Source organism: Acanthochromis polyacanthus, chromosome 23 (genome assembly GCF_021347895.1).
Source record: "Acanthochromis polyacanthus isolate Apoly-LR-REF ecotype Palm Island chromosome 23, KAUST_Apoly_ChrSc, whole genome shotgun sequence".
Classification (NCBI taxonomy): domain Eukaryota; kingdom Metazoa; phylum Chordata; class Actinopteri; family Pomacentridae; genus Acanthochromis; species Acanthochromis polyacanthus.
Genome location: NC_067135.1, coordinates 22,278,331 through 22,303,333, shown reverse-complemented (window position 1 = coordinate 22,303,333; position 25,003 = coordinate 22,278,331). Strand labels below are relative to the sequence as shown.

At 37.8% G+C, this 25,003-nt stretch overlaps 1 protein-coding gene across 2 annotated transcripts in view; it reads left to right on the top strand.

The window, feature by feature from the left end:
* arhgap36 (Rho GTPase activating protein 36) overlaps positions 1 to 25,003 on the top strand; it is a 106,758-nt gene that overhangs the window by 23,321 nt on the left and 58,434 nt on the right. Inside the window, exon 1 of one of the 2 annotated variants that reach the window (XM_022213022.2) lies at positions 18,362 to 18,583. The exons of the other annotated variant lie outside the window; for it this stretch is intronic. The gene's annotated coding sequence lies outside the window, so the exon portion shown is untranslated. Of the gene's footprint in view, positions 1 to 18,361; positions 18,584 to 25,003 lie in introns of those variants that run through there. 2 annotated transcript variants of the gene reach the window in all.

The window sequence follows — 25,003 nt, the reverse complement described above, 5'->3', positions numbered from 1 at the left end:
TGCTGTGATCAGTCCCTGAGGAGACTCTGCTCTCCTTTCCACACTTCCTCTAGTTTCCCTGGACTCGCCTGCACCTGTATCACTACTTAAAAAAACAATCTGTACAGACATTTTGAATCAACCAATTAAGATATTTTCAATGGCAAAATTTGCAGGCTTATTTCATATTACTTTCATTCTATTCGCCTTCATTTGTGGGCTTCCTGTATTTACTATTTTAGTTTTAATGATTAAAAAATGAAATGGGTCACTGCTATTTTTTGGGCATAGAAAGTAATTGTATTGGAACTAATGCTTGCTTGTTCACACACTCTGTTACAGCTCACCTGTTCCTTCCACACTGACAGGAGCAATCCCCTCATCACTACTGGCTCCTGGCTCTGCTTCTGACACTAAATCACATTTTAAAAATGCTCATACTTCTCAGCACAAATCTCCTCTTTTTACAAAGCCTTCTGATCATTAATGTAGTGTTGAGTCATCTAGCATCTCAAGGCACTTCTCAAATAGAGCAGGTCTACACCATACTCTTCATTATATTCATTCCAATAATATTCACTCAATGAACCACTCTGGACTTGTGGGCTCATGGCTGCTGCTTGGTGCTGGATTTCTTCAGACTCTGAGGGGCTACAGGACAAATTTCCCAGATATGTGGTGTCGCATCATACTATTATTTAAATTGTATAATGTCATGTGATATGCCAAATGCCACACAATTCATTGACTTGATAATTAACTTGAACAGTGGTTTGAAGGCAAAGTTCAATATCTTGTCATACTGTTTCATCGTCCTCATTTGACGCTTCAAACCACGAGCTTGTTTCAGTAAAAAAGTCCACAATTTGAACACATTTGGCTGCATGTGTTTCCAGAGCTTTCCTCTTTTTAATTCTTATTTTCTTCGCGCCAGCCTTGCTCATTCTATTTTCCATCTTTTGAACACCTCTGACTGTGTGGATGGATGTGTTATGTCAGGGTGCGCCTGCAAAAAAAAAGAAAAGCAAAAAGAGCTGCCAGTGGAGGCGGCCCAGGGACCGCTGCAGCAGTATACGTGATCAGACCAGTGCCATGACTGAACACCCGCCCAAAAAAGCAAAACAAACAAAAAGTGAAGGCCAGCCATCGCGGCCCAAACATCAGACCGGCCCACCGGGAATTGTTCCACGTCCTCCCGATTAGCCACTCCAGGCCTGCTCCTCATGTTTCATAAAAAGTTGACATTTCAGGTTTTTGCCATCAAGTTTGAGAAAATCTTCTATTTTTGCACATTTCTCACACCTAAATGTTCCAGATCATCAAACTAATATTTTGATTTATTGAATCTTAGACAGAGATAACCCACAAAACAAAAAAGAAAGTTTTTAAATCATGGTTTATTGAAGTATTATTGAAACCCTATATCACCTCTGTGGAAAAATAATTGCCCTCCTGAACCTAATAACTATAATGCTAATAATACATCACTATGGAGGAATTCTGGTCCACTCTTCTCTGCAGAATAGTTTTTATTCAGTCACATAAGATGGGTTTAGATCACAAACTGTCCTTCTAAGGTCTTTTCACAGCATCTCAATTAGATTCAAGTCCGGACTTTGACTCCAGAACCTTCATTTAGTTCTTTCTGAACCACTCAGACATGGACTTGCTGGTGGTCTTTGTCTTTGGTCTTTGGGTCTTTGTCTTGCTGCATAAACCATCAGTGTTGAGCTTTAGGTCATGAACTGATGGTGGATATTCTCCATGAGGATTTTCTGATAGAGAGCAGAATTCATGGCTCCATCAGCGATGACAAGTCGTCCAGGTCCTACAACCATCACCACCATGTTTCACTGCTGATGAAATGCTAATACTGCATTACATCTTGTGGAATGCAGTATTAGCTTTATACCAGATGGAATGGATCCATATATTCCAGAAAGTTCCACTTTTCACTCATCAGTCCACAGGATGTTATACCAAAAGTCTAGGAGGTCATCGACATATTTTTTTCGAAATACCAGATGAACCTTCATGTTCTTTTGGTCAGTAGTGGTTTGATCTTTCCAACTCTCCCATGGATCAATTTCCTTCCAGAGTCTTCCTTATTGTGGAATCATGTAGATGGACCTTAACTGAGGCCAGTGAGGTCTGCAGATCTTTAGATGTTCCTCTGGGTTCTTCTATGACCTTCTGGATTAGATGTCAAAGCTCTTGGAGAAAAGTTGGTCACTTGTCCACTCCTGGGAAGGTTCTCCACTGTTCCATGTTTCTCCATTTGTGGATAATGTCTCTCACTGTGGTTCTCCGGAGTTCCAGAGCCTCAGCAATGACTTTGAAACCCTCTAGACTTATGAATGTCAATGACTTTGTTCCTCAAGTGTTCTTGAATCTCTTCAGAATGTGGCATCATGTGCTGCTTTTTCAGAGCCTTTATCTACTTCACAATGAAGACAGGTTCTATTTAGTGATGTTTAGGTTCAACAAGCCTGGCAGTAATCATATGTGAGTGTGGATGGAGAAACTGAACCCACCTGATGAATGAATTTGGTCATTTGATAGGCTGATAGCGAAGGGGGCAATTACTTCTTCCATATAGGGCAAGATGGACTGAACAGCATTTTTCTTTTAATGAAGAAAATAATCATTTAAAAACTGCATTTTGTGTTTTCTTGGGTTGTCTTTGTCTTACATTAAAATTAGTTTTATAATCTTAGACATTTGCATGTGCAAAATATGCAAAAATAGCAGATTTCTGTCTGGTGGTAAATACTTTTTCACGGCACTGTATTAAAGATCCTTGTGACTGCATATTCAGACTTTTCATCTAGAACCATGTTTTGACTTCTCGTACACACGTGGACAAAATTGTAGGTACCCCTCAGTTAAAGAAGGAAAAACCCACAATTCTCACTGAAATCACTTGAAACTCACAAAAGTAACAATAAATAAAAATTTATTGAAAATTAAATAATCAAAAACAGCCATCACTTTTGAATTGTTGATTAACATAATTATTTAAAAAAGCACACTAATGAAACAGGCCTGGACAAAAATGATGGTACCTCTATAAAAGATTGAAAACTATTTGACCAGAGTGACATGATTAACTCAGGTGTGTCATTTAATTGACATCACAGGTGTTTCCAAACTCATAATCAGTCAGTCTGCCTATTTAAAGGGAGACAAGTAGTCACCCTGCTGTTTGGTGAAAAGGTGTGTACCACACTGAACATGGACAACAGAAAGCGAAGGAGAGAATTGTCCCAGGACATCCGAAAAAAAATTATAGACAAACATCTTAAAGGTAAAGGCTATAAGACCATCTCTAAACAGCTTGAAGTTCCTGTGACAACAGTGGCTCATATTATTCAGAAGTTCAAGACCCACGGGACAGTAGCCAACCTCCCTGGACGTGGCCGCAAGAGGAAAATTGATGACAAATTGAAGAGACGGATCGTTGGAATTGTATCCAAAGAGCCCAGAGCAACCTCCAAAGAAATTAAAGGTGAACTCCAAGGCCAAGGTACATCAGTGTCAGATCGCACCATTCGTCGTTGTTTGAGCCAAAGTGGACTTCATGGGAGACGACCAAGGAGGACACCACTGCTGAAAAAAACTCATAAAAAAGCCAGACTGGAATTTGCAAAAATGCATGTTGACAAGTCACAAAGCTTCTGGGAGAATGTCCTTTGGACAGATGAGACCAAACTGGAGCTTTTTGGTAAGGCACATCAACTCTATGTTCATAGACTCAAAAACCAAGCATACGAAGAAAAGAACACTGTCCCTACGGTGAAACATGGAGGAGGCTCAGTAATGTTTTGGGGCTGCTTTGCTGCATCTGGCACAGGGTGTCTTGAAAGTGTGCAAGGTACGATGAAATCTGAAGACTATCAAGGCATTCTGGAGAGAAATGTGCTGCCTGGACTCAGAAAGCTTGGTCTCAGTCGCAGGTCATGGGTCTTCCAACAGGACAACGATCCAAAACACACAGCCAAAAACACCCAAGAATGGCTGAGAGAAAAGCGTTGGACTATTCTAAAGTGGCCTTCTATGAGCCCAGATCTGAATCCCATTGAACATATGTGGAAGGAGCTGAAACATGCCATTTGGAGAAGACACCCATCAAACCTGAGACAACTGGAGCTGTTTGCTCATGAGGAGTGGGCCAAAATACCTGTTGACAGCTGCAGAACGCTCATTGACAAATACAGAAATCGTTTAATTGCAGTGATTGCCTCAAAAGGTTGTGCAACAAAATATTAAGTTATGGGTACCATCATTTTTGTCCAGCCCTATTTCATTAGTTTGTTTTTTTAAATAATTATGTTAATCAACAATTCAAAAGTGATGGCTGATTTTGATTATTTAATTTTCAATAAATTTTTATTTATTGTTACTTTTGTGAGTTTCAAGTGATTTCAGTTAGAATTGTGGGTTTTTCCTTCTTTAACTGAGGGGTACCAACAATTTTGTCCACGTGTGTAAATATATGACTTTCTTCAAAACGAAAAATCCTCTTTACGTGGAAACTCTAGTGATTTTTTTTTTAAAATCTCCAGTGGCACCAAAAGGTTAATATATTTTGTTTTGAGCAATATTTCTTAGCAAATGGATTGCCGTAAAGTTTATTGAAAGAAAAAAGGCACTGTTCAGACACAAATTAAACTTGAAAAACCTCTTTGTGAATGAGTTCCACCTTTGACTTTATCCTAAAATTCCTGCAAAACTAATAAACAAACAATAAAATTATCTTCGTCTTGACATGTGTTAGTGTGAATTAGCAATGCTAACAATTAACAGGCTAAACGACAATCATCACTATGAGCCTCCTAGCATGCTAACGTTAGCATTTAGCTCCATACCGAGACCTCTCATTAAACGGTGTTATGTAAGGACATGCTGACGTCAGATTTCAGCAGGAAGTGGTCAGAACAGGCTTCAGGAGGATGTTTTCCGAGCTGGAAGCTGTCGGACAGTGATGTTGCTGATGGTCCTGATGATGGGTGTGGATATGAACGTCCTGTTTAGAGAAGACAGACTAAGACAGAAAAGACTCATTATCAATGTCCTCTCAGGGATCTGGTTTCCTCTGTCGGCTTCGGCATTTCCTCCTCTGAATTCTCAAATCCTCTGGAGGATGATGGAGAAGCTTTCAACATGATGTTTGGTGACTTTAAATGGCAATTTCAGTAATAATAAAAATAACTGTAACTTTATTTACATTTTTCAGAGTTACAAAATGCTTTACATGACGAGAAATTTCAAAGTATCGACAATAAAAACTAATTCAAACAACTCGATAAGATTCTAAGCATGTAATATAACCGTGTAACTTTTTTAAAAATTATGCAGCATGATAGATAGACGTAATGTCAGGGTGACCTGCAATAAAAATAATTATGATTGCCATTCATAAAGTTTCCTAACCAGTGTAAATATTGCAGCTAAGGTCTCATGGTGTTATTTAAGGTGGGATTTTACCTGAATAATTCACATATTATGGATTAAAAACCTACTAAAATGATCTAAAATGCTACCTTTTCTGACTATAATAAAGGCTAAGACTCCAAATTTCTGATTAAAGGTGTGATTTTTACATGTTAAAATTTAGATTAAAACCCTATAAAATAATATAAAATACATAATTTTCGGACTGTAAAGAAGGCTGAGACTCTACAATGTTATTTGTGCTGTGACTTTACCTGAATAATTTACATATTAGGAATTAAAACTCTACAAAATAACATAAAATAGAACTTTATCTGACTATAATAAATGTTCAGACCCTGGAACGGTGTAATTTTTACCTGACAAATTTACATATTAAGAATTAAAACCTTCCAAAAATAATTTGTAGTACTATGTTATCTGGCTATAATAAAGGCTGAGACCATACAGTGTTAGTTATGCTGTGATTTTACCCAAATAATTTTCATTTTATAGATTAAAAACTGACAAAATAATATAAAATACTACTCTTTCTGACAATAATAAAGGATGAGACCCTATAGTGTTATTTAAGGTGTGATTTCACTGGAGAAATTTAGATCATAACCATACAAAATGATATGAAATAGAACTTTATCTGACCATAATAAATGTTGAGACCCTACAGTGTTATTCTTATTGCGATTTTGCCTGAATAATTTACATATTAAGGATTTAAGCCCTACAAAATAACATAAAATAGAACTTTTTCTGACTATAATAAAGTCTGAGACCTTATAGTGTTATTTATGGTGTAATTTACCTGACTAATTTGCATATTATTGATTAACCCCTAAAAAATAATATAACATAATACTTTCTCTGACTATATTGTAGGCTGGGACCCTACAGTGTAATTTATTATGTAGAATAACCTCACTAATTTAATAATATTGCTAAGACTCCACAATGTCATTATCATGAAGATTAACCAGCTAATTTTAAAATGTGTGCAACAAATCCAGGGATTCCATGGATCCACTATGATCAAGCTTTGTTCTTATTAATCTTAATTTTTTTTATGAATTTATCTTTTATAGTCTCTGCTCCTTGCATCAACATTTATTTTTTTCATATTTTTATGTCTTTTTACGTTGATAATCTTTTTAAAAAAATTAAAAAAAAAACATTTGGACACTCAGAAACTTGCAAAAAAGTACTGAACATGATTAAACCACCTAGCTAGCGAAATGCTAATTAGCAGTTAGCATGTTAGATATAAAAATTGAACTCATCCTCATGTAGTTTATATTAATGGCATTATGTAAATGGATTACAGTAAGACTAAACTACCGCCTTTAACTACTTAATACACCAGAAACTAAACAAATTGTGCATTACTCCTTGAATAAAAACCGAATCAGACATGATCTCATCCTGCAGCTAGCTGGATGTGTTTCACAGTTTGACATTGACTCGTGTTATCTGTCTGCATAGAAGCCAACGTCTTCTTATCTCGGAACCTCTTAAAGCTCCGATAATCACGTTCTCCGCGACCTTTTCCGTGTCTGTCTGCACAAAGACAAACACTGAGGTGAAGTAACTGCTGTCAAAGTAATGAAAACGACACTTTTCTCCTCTAACAAGACGCTAAACAAAAGTTCTGAGGTGTTAGTCACTAAGTGTGTTATTTTGTGCTCGATCATGCATGTACACTGGAGATCAAAATTAGAGAACAATTTATGAACACTTGATTTTTGCAAAAATAATTTAATCTTTATTGCTCAACAGTTGAAGGATATTTAGTTGTGACTATGAATGCTACTAGAACAGTGTTTTACAAAATAAGCAAGGCACTTCAACAAAAAAAACATTATTTGTGGAAAACACAATGATTGGAATTAGAGAACAACAAAGACTATAGCATGGAGAAGCATTAGAACTAAAATTTCAGAAGTTTACAATAGTCAATTAGATGGAAGTGTACAGGGCGTTGCTTTGAATGAGTTCAGCACATCTGCAGCTACAGGACATCAGTATTCTCTTACCACTCTCTGTAGTGGGTTTCTTGGCCATAATTTTATTATCAAGGATTTTCCACATGTTCTCTATTGGGTTTAGATCAGGGCTTTGGGCTGGCCATTTCATTATTTTGGTGTTTTCAGTTTCAAGGAACTGTTTTACCTGTTTTGCTGTGTGATGGGTGGGGAGGATTGTCCTGCATGAAAATAGCTTGCTGATTGGGTGATGAACATAGGGAAGAAACCACATTGTCGAAAAACGTTCTGATAAACACTGGCATTCACTCTGCCATGTAGCTGTATAGTAGGCCAAACATTCCTCAAACCATGACACTTCCACTTCCACCTCCACCTTTCACTGGCACTTTGGGTTCAGTCTTTCCCCAGTTTGATAACGAAAATTATGTTTCCCATCGGTACCAACTAAATTAAACTTGCTTTCATCTCTAACGGGAACTTTGCATCAGTTCTCTGTCCACACAACGTCTTCTCAGCAAAGGTTAGTCTAGCCTTTTGATTCTTTCTGCTAATCAGAGGATTGGTCACTGCAGAATGAGCTTTCAGTCCAAATGCTCTTAAAGGTTGAGATGCTATGATGAGACAGATCCTTACCCTGTCCAACACTGTACTGGCAACACTTCCAGCTGCAGTGTTGAACCGATTGCATATTGAGATCCTCTGCATTATCCTGTCCTCTCTTGCATTTGTCTTTTGTGGACAACCAGCCTTCTTAGGGACTTGAATGAGTTGTAACATAAAGATGGAATATTCTAGAAATCACATACGTGGAATGACCAACTTCTCTTGACTGTGACTGATTGGGTCATCCCTTTGGTCTTCATCTAGACAACATGCTGCCTGAGGGTTTCAGTCCCTTTAGAACGCTCACCATCTTGTAGAGTTGGTGAAAACTGGAAAGTCAGGCTGAGTTAAATAGGGTTTGTCAGACTTTTACGGAAATTAGCTGCAGGTGCCAGATTAACACCAGTAACTGAGAGGTATCTGAGTGTTCTCTAATTTTGATCAGTGTTCTTTTTCTAATATCTCATTAAAGTTTAAAATATGCTTAAAATATTGCTCTTAAACTCCTGTTTGGATATTTTAAAATATGACTATGACACCTTGGCATTAAGGAAGTTGTAGGTTGTTCTCTAATTTTGATCTCCAGTGTAGAACATGGCCTGATGCTTGGTCACGTAGCAGCATCAGAAAAACCACCAGAGCAGGTAACTTTACACCCAGCCGAGCGTTTGCTGCTATATTTAGGCTGATTATACGCCGATAATGGCTCGTTTCACATTTCTTCCACCAATAATGGCTCATTCCACATTTCCTCCACCAATAATGGTTCGTTTCATGCTTCCTCCGTGTCCAGTTTAAGTGTTTGAGAGGCTGGAGGCGATGACGTCTTCTCCGGTTACTGTAATGAGTAACTTGTGAGTAATTTCTCAGCAGTTATTAGCCGAGAGGCGTCATCTGAGCACTTTGACCCACTTTAAAACAATACACCTTGAACTCTGTCCTCATCTGGAACATCACAGTCACACTTAACAACGTTCACTCTTGAGTGCACTTTGGTCAAGTTTTTATTGTCGTCACCACCTAAAACTCCACTAATCAGTAGTTTTGTATTAACGATACAAGAAAAATCTCCAAGTCTCAGCTCTGATAGACGCAGAGATCACACATTTTTCAAGGTGGGAAGTAAATGTTCGAATTTTTATCAAGCAAGTGGCCACAAACTACAGCCATGGCCATAAGTTTGAACACAGTATGACTTACTATGTCTGTTTTGATGTCTATTACAGAACATAACTAATATTTTTTGACAGCACCAGTTTAATTAGTCAACAAATCAACAAGGGATATAATATTATCAATAAATTCCAACAATTGGAACAACTTTGTTCCCAAAACATAATATTAGAAGAAAATAACAAAAAAATGCAGTACTTTCACAACCGAATTTGGTAAGAATAACAAAATGACACCAAACTCTTTTGATGTTTTTTTTAAATATGAAACTTAATATAGTTCTCAGGAGTTGTGTACTGTATTGTAAGTGACAATTTTGTGGTATTTTCTAAGATTCACAAGCGTCATGGTACTTGTGTCCAAACTTATGGCCATGGCTGTAGACTCCAAAGGAATAATAATGTTGCTTCATATGAAATTGTCATTGTGTTCACCACAAAAAGTGATGATTGCAGTGTTTACAGTGGCTAAAGTATGCGTATTGGTACTAAAGTAGATTGTACATCAGGAAGATGCATTTAAAGGTATACAGATACAGGATTCTCTTAAAAATCATATTTCACAAGAAATAAACATTGATTTTGTTTCATTATTAAGCATTTTCCTCTAAGACTTCTGAACTGAAGTCTGGGAAACTATTTACTCTGCATAAATTTAATGTTTTAGTGAGAAACTGTCATGTTTTTTGAAAAACATTGCAGATTATAAACTTCTTCCTGGGTCATTAAAACCCCCAAATTCCATGAAAAATTAAATCTTTTTATCGGTTACGTGCATGATTTGCATGGGATAATAAAAGCTGAGGGCCCAAACTGAACAGTCAAACTGAGCAGTTTTACAAGCAAATTGAGTATAAAACAAGTGGAAAACATGTTTCATATACTTTGCATATTGATAATAATACCCATAGCATTAGGAGGATGTATTAAAAGGTGTTCAGATACAGGATAAACAGATGATAAATATGGGAATAATAGAAATAAAAGACCACTTATCAACCTAATAAATCCTTAAATTACTAAAAAAAAAAGAAGTGATACAGTGAAGGTTATTTGTAAATTCAACCCTGTATGGAGGCATCATGTACAGTACAGCTGAGGAAGAAAATAAAACATGAATCTACTAAACTACTTAATTACATTCTGTTGGAGTGTAACAGAAATAACTGAGAACTAAAATTGAATTTATGGGAGGATTTTATGTGTTTTAGATGTGTTCAAATGCACAAAAAAATCAGGTAATGCAGGTTTAAGTCAATAAAGAGTCATTATCAAGAGTAATCATTGACTATTGATCGTTTTATTAAATGAGAGATGTACAGCTTTAAAGTGATACAGAAAGAGTTATTTTATGATAAATTATACACCACAAAACATGAATGTTCAACACTGACCCGAGTATTGTCTGTGCAGAAAAAGCAGTCGTTTCATGGAAGATTAAAAAACTAGCTTTCTTTTGATGGGACCGAAAACATGTGATCCCTGAGATATAATTAGAGAAATAAATAAGAGCAAAAATACCGTCCGTGCAGGTTTTACAACCAGTCGGAGCAAAAAAAAAAACCTTCAGCCATGAGTCAGCCTCATCTTTTTATCTGTTAATGATTATCACATCTGGACTCGACTCATTGCTGTGGTGTCGAAGAAGAAAAACCTGCTTGCAAGTAAATGTTGTAATATTTTGATTTAAACATGCAGGAGCCTGTTTAGTGTTATTCTGACATGAAAAAATCCTCCCACTTATCTATGAAACCCCTTTAGACAAGTGTAATATCTCATAAAACCTCATCCTGCCAGGCTTTGAGAATGAATCCTGGTGTTGTTGCGCCTCGCTCTGCCTGTAGGTGGCGGTGCAGGCATTGAAGTGTGGGTTTCCTGCTCTGTGCTGCCTGTTGATCATCCATCCTGTTTTGCAGCAGACAGCAGCAGTCATCAGAAAAGCTTCAGTGATTCATGTGATGACCTCTGACCTGGAAATGTATGGCAGCGTTCCAGGAAGTGACAGGGATCAGAGATGAGAGCGAGAAGCCGGAAAACATGTCGGGAATCCACGATATCGATGGAAAAGGAGAGGCCAGGGGTCAGAGGTCAAGACTATTTCTACAGTAATAAGCACTTTTCTGCATTAGGCAACAGAAACGCCAAGTTCAAGGTGTTTTTAGGATGTTTTCAAAGCTTTATTTTGGGACTTTTTCCCCTGAATGCGTAAAAAAATCAAAAAGCAGAGCAGTAAGTCTTAGAATAATAACCATGGTTTTATTTTTATCAGTACAGAAAGACTCCGTAACTAAGTTGGTAAATGATTCACTCAACTGCCACTGTGTTTTTCATATGATGATAAAGCTACTAAAAGAGAAAGTCATGTCAACACATCTCAACTTGTGAGCTCTAATCAGAGGAATAAAGCCTCCCATGCATGTTTTTATTTATAAAAATCACCAAAATTACATAATTATTCAGAGCCAGATACTGTAGAAACATAAATAAATGCCAGATTTTCAACTTTCTGACAACTCTTGAATCATGTTTGATAAATAATCCCATCATAAAATGTGCAAAAAATATATATTTTGTCATTTTATCATATTGTTCAAAATTGTCTTATTCGAAATTATTTAAAGAAAGAGACACTTTTCATGAAACTGCATAATTAAAAACTACATAAAGAGATATATAACTAAATAAAGATATTGTGACGCTCAAGATAAATTGGAGGAATAGATGAGCGTGTAAAAAAGTAAATTCAGTATTTGCAACAAATTTTCCTCCAATTTTCCATAAATAAACAAGCTAACATTCTGTAAAATCTAAAAATCCAAAATATTCTGCACTTCTTTGAGTGGCTCGGATGCGACCAATGAGGTTGGTGAGTAAAACTGGATTCACAAAATCAGTGGAAACAGTGAAAATCTGCAGCATTATTTAATTATTTAATGGTGAGAATCTGCAATAAAAGACAGGAAAGAAGAGAAAGAAACAGTAAAGGTCTTGGAGATAAATGGAAATGCATGCACAGTGCTGCATTTTAATACAAAATAATCAGAAAACATGAGAACAGTGAGAAAAGGAATCTAGAATCTGCATCTTTTTCAGTCTGAATTCACAGATTTTTCTGATATGGTCTCTAAAAAGTTCCAGTTTTAGAGGACAACCAGAATGTGAAACTTTTCTAGCAGCTGCAGAGGAAACAAACTGAGCTGAGCCGAGTCCAGTTTTCAGGCTAATTCCTTCCTGTTTGTGTTACAGCTCTGTTTATTTGAATCTGGCTTGGATGTATGTTACTGTCTGAAGTGATCCGATCATCAGGGTCGTGAAGTCTGAACTGAGAGGTCAGCGGGTCGCACAGCTGGAGCTTCGACAGATGTTTTCCACAGCTGGGAGAAAATATCAGCACTGCATGTCAAATTTATAGATAAATACTGCAGCAAACATGCACCGGATCACTTAATCTAATCTCGTTTTCCGAGATTCTGACATTCATTAATAATTAACAAGGACCCTTGCAGGCTAGAAAAATAATTTTAAGCTGCAGCACAGAGGAGAGGTGTGATATGAAGAGAATAATAGTCAGATTTTCCAATATTCAAGTCATAAATGCACAGGGGGAAAAAAGCTAAAATGGTTAAATTTATGATGAAAAAACACTACATTTTCAAGAAAAAAGACAAATATTCTCTGACACTGAAGTAATACCTTTAAAAGACTACATTTAAATTTAGTTTTTTGCAAATTTATGACTTTTTGGCACAATTTTCTGAAATTATAGCACTCATTAATAAGTAATAATTAATAAGAGCCATTACAGCTTAAAAATTAGATTGTCCAAGATTCAAGTTGTAGATGAATGAGAAAAATGTGTGTGTGTGTGTGTGTGTGTGTGTGTGTGTGTGTGTGTGTGTGTGTGTGTGTGTGTGTGTGTGTGTGTGTGTGTGTGTGTGTGTGTACGTGCTCGTGCTTGTGTAAATGTAAATGTATAGAATTAAGTGTCTTTTCTCATCGCTGACACCTGAACTTTACACCAGTCTGAAGAATTGAGGCTCAGAAAAGAGAATTCCAGTGAATTTACTGAAGGCTTCAACGTGAACTTAAGCATCCAAACAGTAGATTTTAGTGAGTTTTACTTCACTCTCCTCAGTCTTTTTCTTTACTTCTCTAACTCTGGTTCCTCCTCTTTCTCCCTTCCTCCCTCCTTTCTGCCTCCTCTTACCCAGTTTTATTTCCTTTTCCTTTCCTCCTTCTCTCTTCATTTACCTGCTTCTTTCTCATCACCCTCTTTATTCTCTCCATTTGTACTTTATTTTCAAACTTTAATCTTCTATATTGTTTTCTTTTTCATACTCACCATGTCTGTCTCTTCTTCCCCACCTTTGCTTTTGCTTTTTTAGGGGCCAAGCAACGATGGTGTAAAGACCCTATTGAAACCCATGGGGGTATTACTATTGTACTTTCTTCGTCGGATGAAAGAAATGCAATTTTTGAGGCCCTAAAAGTACTCAAATGCGTGACACTTTGCACACACATCAGGACTGGCAAGTAAGTTTGATATTGGAGGAGAGTTGCATAGGTGTGTCCCAAAATGGCTCAATAGTGCCCCCTGCGATATTATGAAAATTCAGCCCTCAAACCATGTTTCACCTACAGCTACGAAATTCAGTCCATATATGTGACTCATCAAGACGCACAAAAGAGCCTGTTGCACAAATACCCAAAACCTAACAGGAAATCAGCCATTTTGAATTATATGCCATATTTTGGACCATTTTTTGTAATTTTTTGATATTTTTTAAAAATTATTAACTCAAACAGGGAAACCCTGAGAGAGCTCAAATGTGGCCAGGGCATACACCAGGCATGGGTGATCAAAAATTATCAAAATTCTTTGCAAAAATCTCCGGGCGTGGAAATGGCAACCAGCGGAATGCGGCCATTTTTGATGTTTCACCATGAAACAGGAAGTGCTGCTAACTAGCCTCTATGTGCTCCAATCTGTCTCAGACTTTATATGTGTGATCAGACTCCTGCCCTGATGACATTCACAGGCCAATATACACTTTCAGTGATAGCGCCACCTGGTGGATGGACAGGAATTGCTGTATAAATAGCATGTGCGATCCATCATCACACCCAGAGGCCAAAATACATTCTCAGTAGCAGTGCCACCTGGTGGACATGCTTGGATTCGCTCAACTGACCAATACTGCTTGCACCTTAAATTTTACCTCATTCTCTCCTTTTTATGTTTCCTTTTTCATCACTCATGTACCTCTCTGCTACTCCAACTAATTTTATTTTTACTTTTTTCCTTGTACTACTCCTTTTCTTGCTTCCTGTATCCGTCTCACTTTAGTATTTTTCATCTCATACACACGTGGACAAAATTGTTGATACCCCTCAGTTAAAGAAGGAAAAACCCACAATTCTCACTGAAATCACTTGAAACTCACAAAAGTAACAATAAATAAAAATTTATTGAAAATTAAATAATCAAAATCAGCCATCACTTTTGAATTGTTGATTAACATAATTATTTAAAAAAACAAACTAATGAAATAGGGCTGGACAAAAATGATGGTACCCATAACTTAATATTTTGTTGCACAACCTTTTGAGGCAATCACTGCAATTAAACGATTTCTGTATTTGTCAATGAGCGTTCTGCAGCTGTCAACAGGTATTTTGGCCCACTCCTCATGAGCAAACAGCTCCAGTTGTCTCAGGTTTGATGGGTGTCTTCTCCAAATGGCATGTTTCAGCTCCTTCCACATATGTTCAATGGGATTCAGATCTGGGCTCATAGAAGGCCACTTTAGAATAGTCCAACGCTTTTCTCTCAGCCATTCTTGGGTGTTTTTGGCTGTGTGTTTTGGATCGTTGTCCTGTTGGAAGACCCATGACCTGCGACTGAGACCAAGCTTTCTGACACTAGGCAGCACATTTCTCTCCAGAATGCCTTGATAGTCTTCAGATTTCATCGTACCTTGCACACTTTCAAGACACCCTGTGCCAGATGCAGCAAAGCAGCCCCAAAACATTACTGAGCCTCCTCCATGTTTCACCGTAGGGACAGTGTTCTTTTCTTCGTATGCTTGGTTTTTCAGTCTATGAACATAGAGTTGATGTGCCTTACCAAAAAGCTCCAGTTTGGTCTCATCTGTCCAAAGGACATTCTCCCAGAAGCTTTGTGACTTGTCAACATGCATTTTTGCAAATTCCAGTCTGGCTTTTTTATGAGTTTTTTCAGCAGTGGTGTCCTCCTTGGTCGTCTCCCATGAAGTCCACTTTGGCTCAAACAACGACGAATGGTGCGATCTGACACTGATGTACCTTGGCCTTGGAGTTCACCTTTAATTTCTTTGGAGGTTGCTCTGGGCTCTTTGGATACAATTCCAACGATCCGTCTCTTCAATTTGTCATCAATTTTCCTCTTGCGGCCACGTCCAGGGAGGTTGGCTACTGTCCCGTGGGTCTTGAACTTCTGAATAATATGAGCCACTGTTGTCACAGGAACTTCAAGCTGTTTAGAGATGGTCTTATAGCCTTTACCTTTAAGATGTTTGTCTATAATTTTTTTCGGATGTCCTGGGACAATTCTCTCCTTCGCTTTCTGTTGTCCATGTTCAGTGTGGTACACACCTTTTCACCAAACAGCAGGGTGACTACTTGTCTCCCTTTAAATAGGCAGACTGACTGATTATGAGTTTGGAAACACCTGTGATGTCAATTAAATGACACACCTGAGTTAATCATGTCACTCTGGTCAAATAGTTTTCAATCTTTTATAGAGGTACCATCATTTTTGTCCAGGCCTGTTTCATTAGTTTGTTTTTTTAAATAATTATGTTAATCAACAATTCAAAAGTAATGGCTGTTTTTGATTATTTAATTTTCAATAAATTTTTATTTATTGTTACTTTTGTGAGTTTCAAGTGATTTCAGTGAGAATTGTGGGTTTTTCCTTCTTTAACTGAGGGGTACCAACAATTTTGTCCACGTGTGTACCTCCTTCTCTACCCTTCTTGTCCTCCCTATTCCCTCATTGCTTTCTTCCTTATCTCACATTTAACTACCCTTTTTTTCCTTCCTCGCCTCCCATTTTCCATATTCTCTGCATTTTAACTTCATTTTATGTCCTGAATTGTCTCCTTTATTCCTCTTATCTCTCATTGTAACTGCCTCTCCTGCGCTCCACTTCCTGTTTTCTTTCCTACTTCCAAATTTTGCTGTTTTCTCTATTTGTACCTCATTTTCTAACTTTAATCTCCTGTATTTGTTCCCTTTTTCATTTTATTACTCCTTCCCTTTCCTTTCTGCTTTCACAATTCATTTTCCTTCTTTATTTTCCCTTCCCATGCTCCCTATCCTTGTCATTTTTCCTCTTGCACCTCCTCCTCTCCCCTCGTCCCTCATTTCCTACATCCTCATCTCACATTGAACTGCCTTTTCTTTCCTTCCTTGCCTCCCATTTCCTATATTCTCTCCATTTGATCTTTTTTAACCTCCATTTCTTTCCTCTTATCACATATTTTAACTGTCTTTCTTGAGTTCCACCTCCTCCTTTCCCTACCTCCTAATTTCCCTGTATTCTTGCCATCTTTACCCCAGTTTATAACTTTTATTTCCTGTGTTTGCTCATTTTTATGTTCCCTATCTCTGTATCTCCTTCCCCACAGTGGCTTTTTCATTTTACCTGTTTCAATTTACCTATTTCCTCATTTCCTTCCTCCTTATCTTAGATTTTAACTGTTTTCTGTGTTCCACATCCTCCTTTGCTTCCTCACCTCATTTTATCCTTATTTTCAACATTTTATCTGTCTTTTCTTGCCTCTATTATTTTTGTCTTATACCTCCTTTTCTGCATTAGCCTTGCAATTTCACTACCTCTATGTCCTCCTTTTCTTCCTTACCTCCTAATTCCCTTACATTTTTACCTTATTTTCTAATTTTTACCTTTTCTATTGACTCGTTTTCTTGCCTCTGGCACCCTATCACTTTCATCTTACATTTCCTTCTCACCCTTTATCTCATATTTTAACTGCCTTTTTTGTGCCCTGTCTCCTTTTGTCTGTACATCTTAATTTCCTTGTATCTCTCCATTTGGCCCCTTTTTATAACTTATATTTCCTGTACTGACTCCTTCTCTTGCCTCCTGCAACCCATTATTCTCATCTTATGCCTCCTCTTCTCTAAAAAAAAAAACATTTTAACTACCCCTTTTGTGCTCAATTACCTCCTTTTTTCTAGTATTCTCTCCATTTTAACCTAATATTTTTTAGTTTTTTTGTCCTGTATTAACTCCTTTTCTTGCCTCCTGTAACTAATCATTTACATCTTACACCTCCTTCTCTGCCCTTGTCTTGTGTTATAACTGCCTGTATCTCCTCTTTTTCTTCCTCATCTCTTAATTTCCAAGTAATCTCTCCATTTTTACCCAATTTTCTAACATTAATCTGATGTATTGAATCCTTCTGTCAGCTCCTGCACCCCATCATTCTCATCTTACACCTTCTTCTCTTCTCTAATCTCACATTTTAACTGCCCTTATTGAGTTCTATCTCCTCCTGTTCTTCCCCACGTCGTAACTTCCCAGCATTATCTTCATTTTTACCTCATTTTCTCTTGTTTCTCTCTTGTGCTGACTCCTTTTCTTGCCTTCTCATTTTAATCTTACAGCTTTTTCTCTTCTCTAATCTCATATTTTAACAACCCTTTTTGTGCTCTACCACATCTTAAATTTCCTTGTATTCTCTTCATTTTGACCCCATTTTCTAACTTTTACCTTGTGCATTGACTTCTTTTCTTCCTCTTATGCTTTATTATTTTCCCATCTTCCTACCCTTTTCTTATTTTCTCCTTTCCTTCTTGTCTTGCTCCCTACTCCAATATTTCCTTTTTCTTTGGTTCTCAATCTGTTTTCTCACCTCCTTTATCATCCTTTCTTTTCTGCCTCCTCCTCTTCTTCCCTAACCCATATTTATTCCTTTCTGAGCTATTTCTTCCTTCTTCTTTGCACCTCTCACTTCCTTTAAATCTCCCTCCTTTCTATTTCCTCCTCTATCCAGCTTCCTCATTCCCTCATCCTCTCCTCCTCCCCCCTATCTTGTGTTTATGTTCTCAGCTCCTAGAAGTCGACTCAGTGTTCACCACTCCTCCTCCTCCTCCTCCTCCTCCTCCTCCTCCTCGTCTTCGTCTTAATCTAACTCACTCCTCAGCCCTCCCCTCTCTCTCTCACACACACACTCTGTCTCTGCCTCTCTCTCCCACTTTCTCCATTAGCTGCCAGTGCTTGGTCTCATTCAGAGCAGAGATGTTTGTCTGATTAAACTCTGGATAACGGAAGAAGCTGCAGGATCCTTTTTTAGGGGATTTTAATCGTGGGAAAGTGACGCCCGGATCCAGGTACAGACTCACTGTGTGTGTTGAGTGAACTTTATTATCTCGTTTTGCATCCTTTAGTTGCCTGTTTTCATCATCAAAACTTCACAGATGATGTATTCAGATCAGTTATTCTCATGCCTTTTGGTGCCACATCTGAATTTATTTTCTTACTGAGATCATCGAGGAGAAAGTCTAAACTTATAAGGCATTTGTTAGGTTTGGAATTTGTCCAAAAATCTAAAATAAACCTTTTTTTTCATGTGTGTAGCTGCAGATTCCTTTTTAAAGCCCTGGGGAGCTCCGCTGGCTAAAATTAGTCAGGTGCATCTCTTTGTAAACACCATTAATTCAGTCATTTCAAGGTGGTAAACAGGATTACTTAATTCCTCTAAATTAGGTCAAGCTTTAGATTTTTTTTAATACTCCTGAGAAGCTTATTTAGCCAAAAAATGCACCAAAGAAGAGAAAGAATGAAAACATAAGGAGTAAAATTTCGGATGCTTTGAATGAATCACGCTTTTATTTTTAAATGCATTTTGGATATGGAGCTTTTGGAGGTTTTGGCATTACTTCTGTTAATATTCACTGCAGTGTGTGTGTGTGAACTTGTGTTACTCATGTTGTGAGGACGTAAATATGTTTGTTTAGTATATTTGTGAGGACAAAAACCAACTCTTCCTCGTGTAAACTGTAAAATTTTCAGCGGTGATTTAAATTTAAGACCAGGTTGAGAATATTTTAAGTAAATGTAAGTGATAGTAATGTCCTGTGAAGCGTGTGTGTGTCTGTATATGTGTGTGTTAATATGCCAGCTTAGTCCGGACTGACACAATAAAGCTGCAGCGTCGACGCAAGACCTGTTTTTGTGGTGGAGCCATCAGTCTCCAGCGCTGCCAAGGGGCCTATTAGTGCTGAAGGTCTGTTTACGTACTTACAGGTGTGTGTGTGTGTGTTTTTGTGCGTTGTCACTGAATGAGTAAGTACCTTTGCATACTAATGGGTCCAAGGCTCAGCTGTGATGTGTTTTCGAGAACATCCCAATTAATTCTAAGAACAGCGTGGAGCAGAATAATGTGACAATGTTCCTTCATTAGAGGGAATCAGCAGGAAGTGAGTGAACTGTTTACACTCTGGTGTCAAAACCGCGGAACATTATACACCTCCTGAAAGTGGAAAACATTCGCTCATTTTGAAGTTTCTCCTTGAATCTCGTACTTTTGTTGTCTGATTATTATGTGCACAAGCCTCAGTGAGCCATCTGCACTTTCTTCCACTGCACTTATTTCATAGAAGTCCTGATGGGAGAAGAGACAAAACGCACTTTATTCACTCGTGAGTTATTTTTAGCCTAATGGACTTCAGAGAAGGAGCCCAAGGTAAACTTATTGTCCTGCTCCGGTGAAGCAGTGAAGCTATTTGAGCGGCATGAGAGATGAAATCCTGTCTTTAATTGACGACAGAAGCGACAAATGAATGACCTACACCATAACAGAGAACCTTTGGTGTAAAACTGTCCCATATAAGCAGCACAAACTACTCTTTATACAATAATAATGCTTAATTATAGTTTCACAAGCTATAAATGATGCACTCGGCTGCTTCTTGTCCTGAGATCTGCCTTCTGAAAGGCTCTTAATGAATGAAAAATGTCTTGTAGAAAGTCAGAAAACACCTCAAACACTAATTCCTTCATTTTTCTGTGCAGTAATATCAACTGACTCCAGGGTTATATCATTTATTGTGGTAATCTTTAGCAAATACATCCATTAAAAAACTAGTGTGGAGTAGTGGTTGCAGAAACTTTTGCATATATTAGGGGCTCATTCCAACAAAAACGCACCAGTTTGTAGTGACAGGTGATATTGCATGATTTTAAACATAATTTGAATGATTTTTCATTCTATTTCAGCTAATAGATTCCCCTTAAGCATCGATTTTACCCCCTTTAAGTTGTTTTTATGCTTATTTTCTAGACCTGAGCAGTAAGTTGTATATAGGTTTTCCTATCATCTACACACTGAGCATCAAACCAGCGCTACTGTAGTGTTGTTGATGCACGATCTCAAGGGTTTAGCTGCATGTGGAGGTTTCTGTGCAGGATTTTGCGGATTTGGGGAGATGCAGAAAGTTTAGTAGGTTTGGCTGAAGCTGCTATTTGCTCTCAGCATGATTGTTTTTGCAGTTATATTCTCACAAACACTCGCTTACAGTTTGGTTTTGTATAACATCCTGTCATAAAGCGTCCACTGATTTTCTGTTTATCAAGGTGCTGAAAAATGCAAGTTCAATAAAGCAGACCTTCTACTTTTTCTGGTGTGTTTTAACTCTTAGATGCTCCAGTGATTGGACCTTACACTCTTCCATAAGTGGCTCAAAAAATTACCTGTATAAGAATCAATTTGTTTTTATGCTATTTTTGTCATTTTGGTTAAGAATAATCATTTGTGTTATTGTTTGTATTATATGTTGGTCCACACAAGAATGATTACATGTTTGAAATATGCTTTTATTTCACTTTATAACTGATTTTGATGATTGAAAAAGAATACTACACAGAACAGCAATAGAAGAATGTCAGCATCCATTTTGTTGACATTTTTACACTCTTCTCCCGTTGCTGCTCTCTGTCCCTCCAAGTTTGTGTATCACTTCTTGTATGGTATTATCAGTGAATATGAGCTTGGGGTAGTAATACAGATACCACAGTTTCTTTAAAAGCATTAAAGACAACATAAAAAATCTAAATTGAATTATATCAAAAGCATGTTTTTGATTAATAGCTGGAAAATTAAATGATAAAAACTTTTCATTGCAAAGATTTTGCAAGAAAATTACATCACTAAGTCATTTTTGACCCACTTATGCATCTAAGGGTTTATAATGACATTAATTCTCGCCTCTCTGCATGGAAATGTTCCACCACAACAATCCCCACATCATTATTTACGTTCTGCTCTTAGCTCCGCCCCAAGATGTCTTTGATTGGTTTAAAGAAATTCAAACATATTATCCATGATTCTGCAGCAGTTTGTGTGGAGAATAGCCTGCTTCTGCAACACTATCATGTTTTTTTGCATTGATTCGGGAACAATAAAGCAACTCATTACTTCCTGCCAATGATTCAGAGTGAGAGACGACATTCATCTCTGTCTCATTTGCATGGTTTGGCTGTAAGGTGAAGGAAGCATGAAAGACCAGGGTTAATGACACACAGAGCACCCATTGCAAAAGGAAAATCACTGAACAGCAGCGTGAAAAGACGTTTAAACACAACAACAGAGAAGAGAAAAGCATCTGCTAGCTATCAGACCATGTTTGTTTGACTTTATCATCTCATCAGGCAGGAGGTACAGCAACATATTTACTGTCTGATGCACGAAAACAAGCGTCTTCCTGCAAGTTGACGTCCACAATTTGCTTTTTCTTTAACGCAAACACACAAAAAGGTGCTCAGTTCTGCTTGATCTGCATTTTCTTTGATCAGCTTGCAGCAATTTAGCAATTGCAGTCGACCCTTTACCTGCCCCCTAATGTTCTTCTTTCCCGTCTCATATCGTTCTGAGAAAACGAGAGTGGCGTCACAAGTGGTTCTGGGAACATCGGGGAAAAAAAACAGCTTCATTTTTACCACCTTAGAAAGTTTAGCACAGTGTCTGTCTGCAGTTTTGGGTCCTTGTGCTCGACTTTCCTCGGCCTTCCTGTGTGGTTTGTCTGCCATGTGGGTTGATTTGTGTAGTTCCTGGTATTGACAGCGGCTCACAATTGGACATAAAACTGAAAGAGGGAGTATAAGTCTGAGCTCTGATGGTGGGAATCTAGTCTTTTTCAGCTGATAGTTGCGGTGAAACGTACCTGAAGTTTGAAAAAACAGGTTGAAAAAGGAACCCGAAGAGTCACATTCACTGAGATTAAAGTCCTGATGTAGATTTCTGTTAAATCATTGTGGTTTTTCAGTTTTGATTTCATTTTGCCGATATGTTTTAACCACAGAAACAGCCAGAACAAAGGAGGCAAACAGCAGTGCACATGAAGCATCATCCACACGAGTAAAGCCAATCTGTTCTATCAGTCCGTCCAACATGTGATCTGGGAAACTTTCATCTCAAGCATATCTTCAAGTGACGCACTTTCTGGTGGTTCTGTGGAATCAGCAGTTCAAGATGGGTACGCTGCATTTCCTCGTGGTGAATGTTTTAAAGAATGGATGACGTGAGATTGTGTAACACTTGAGCCGGAGACTCTGACCTTGGGGGGTTGATAGGAGTACAACATAATGATAAACATAGCCTGACAGTGTTTTTATTAGCCTCTGAAAAAAAAAGATAAGCATGTGAGGCTTGTATAAGTTCTTTTCATGTGCAAAACATAGAACATGTTCCCTTGTTTCATTCTAATGTTCTCTGTCTTTAATATACACAATAGCTCTTAAAAAGCTGACAAAGGTCGTAATTTTGTGAAATTATTTTGCATCACTATAGTTAACGTCCTGTTTGCAACAACAGAAGAGATATTTTAGGGAGAATTTGCAGAGTATTTGTCACTTGGGCTACATCCACATTAACTTTTGCTGTGTTTATGCCTCATGTCCACTTTTCTCGGACGTTTTGGTGACTTTTGGAAACAGTGGACCTCCTTGTTGTTTTAAAAACTCCTGGATCGTGTTTTAGTCATGACAAAGCTGAGACTTTTGGAAACAGGAATACACGGTTGCTTCCAGATTTGACCTCATCAGGCGCTTTGTGTCCTCTAATATGCCAGCGTACTGACTGTCCGATACTTTGGATCCATCTCTTAAATCACAGCTGTTTTCTTTATGCTTTCTGTACATACTGTTGCATGCAGTATGCACAAAATTGCAACTTAAACTTTGACCATCTTGCTTGCACATCAGTTGCAATCCTACGGTTTTAAATAAGCTGTCGTGTTGATTGATGCATCTTTAACTCTTAGATGCATCAGCGGGGTTGTTTTCTTGCAATATCTTTGGAATGAAAAGGTTTTATCATTTCATTTTTCAGCTATTCCTCAAAAAACATGTTCAATATCATTACATTTAATTTTTTTAAGTTAACTTTTATACTTTTATCACTGCCCTGTGACAGACTGGCGACCTGTCCAGGGTGTCCCCTGCCTTCACCTGAGTCAGCTGGGATAGGCTCCAGCACCCCCCGCGACCCTAGTGAGGATAAAGCGGTGTATAGAGGATGGATGGATGGACTTATATCACTGATAGTAATCATACAAGAGGTGATGAAGTGCACAAACGTGGAGGGACGGAGAGTAACACCAGGAAAGAAATGGAAAAATGTCAACAAAATGGATGTTGACATTCTTCTATTGCTGTTATGTGTACTATTCTTCTTTTACATTTATCAAAATCTGTTAGAATTTGAAAACCAAACATATTTCAAACATGAAATCATTCTTGTGTGGACAAAAATACACGGAGTCCTCGACTCAAGTCGGAATTCTGTTCCTACGGTGTGATGTAACACGACTTTTGCTATAAGTTGGAACTTGCTCACGAGTTCCCACATGAAATTAGTTTTAACATTACAAATTCCGTATGTTGGAATGATGGAGCAAGACTTTCTTAAAAATATTATGATAGATGGCGACATAACCACAAAACGCCGTAAGTCAAGGACGTTGTAAACCAATGGCTTGGTGTATAACACAAACAAATAATGCAAATGAATATTCTTAACCAAAATGACAAAAATGATACAAAAACATATTGATTCCTACACTGGTCATTTCTGACCCACTTATGGAAGACTGTAGGGTCCGATCACTGGTGTATCTAAGGGTTAATTGTGCAAAAGATTGTTGGGTCTGAAAGGCTGGTAAACCATTCTGGCTTGTAAACTGCAAAATAAAACCAGATGAAGTGGTTAAATTGGTGTTTCTGGCTTGCTGCATGTGTTAGGATGAACTAAACCCATGTTGTATTCCGTAGTTTGGCTATTAGAATGCATCTTATGCTTCCTGTCGTACTGTCATCCAGAGTTCCGTCTTGTTGGCAATGATCTTATCACTGTTCTAGTATTTTGTTAAACATCATGTTTAATTATGGTGAACGGTGATGGTATATTTTTAGAGCTGAGCATGGGCAGAGAACCTTCAAGCATCTGCTACAGAGACCAGATAATGTACAGGTTTATAGGCTGACACTTAAATGTCACGACCAACTTGTGACATTTCTCACAGCTAACCGACATTCCCACTGCATTGTTCTCCTCTAACCCACGTTGCTTTGGGACGATGTATGTTACCCATTTTCGAAGACGTGGACGGCGCCTCAGCAACCTCTGCAGGCAGCGCTGATCCAGTTTCACCGCAGTGCATTTGTGTGGTTGTGTTTAGCATTAAGGTCAGAGTCATTTTCTCCAATCAGACTGGTTTAGATATAGATGTGGAAACATACGTCCACATAGGCAG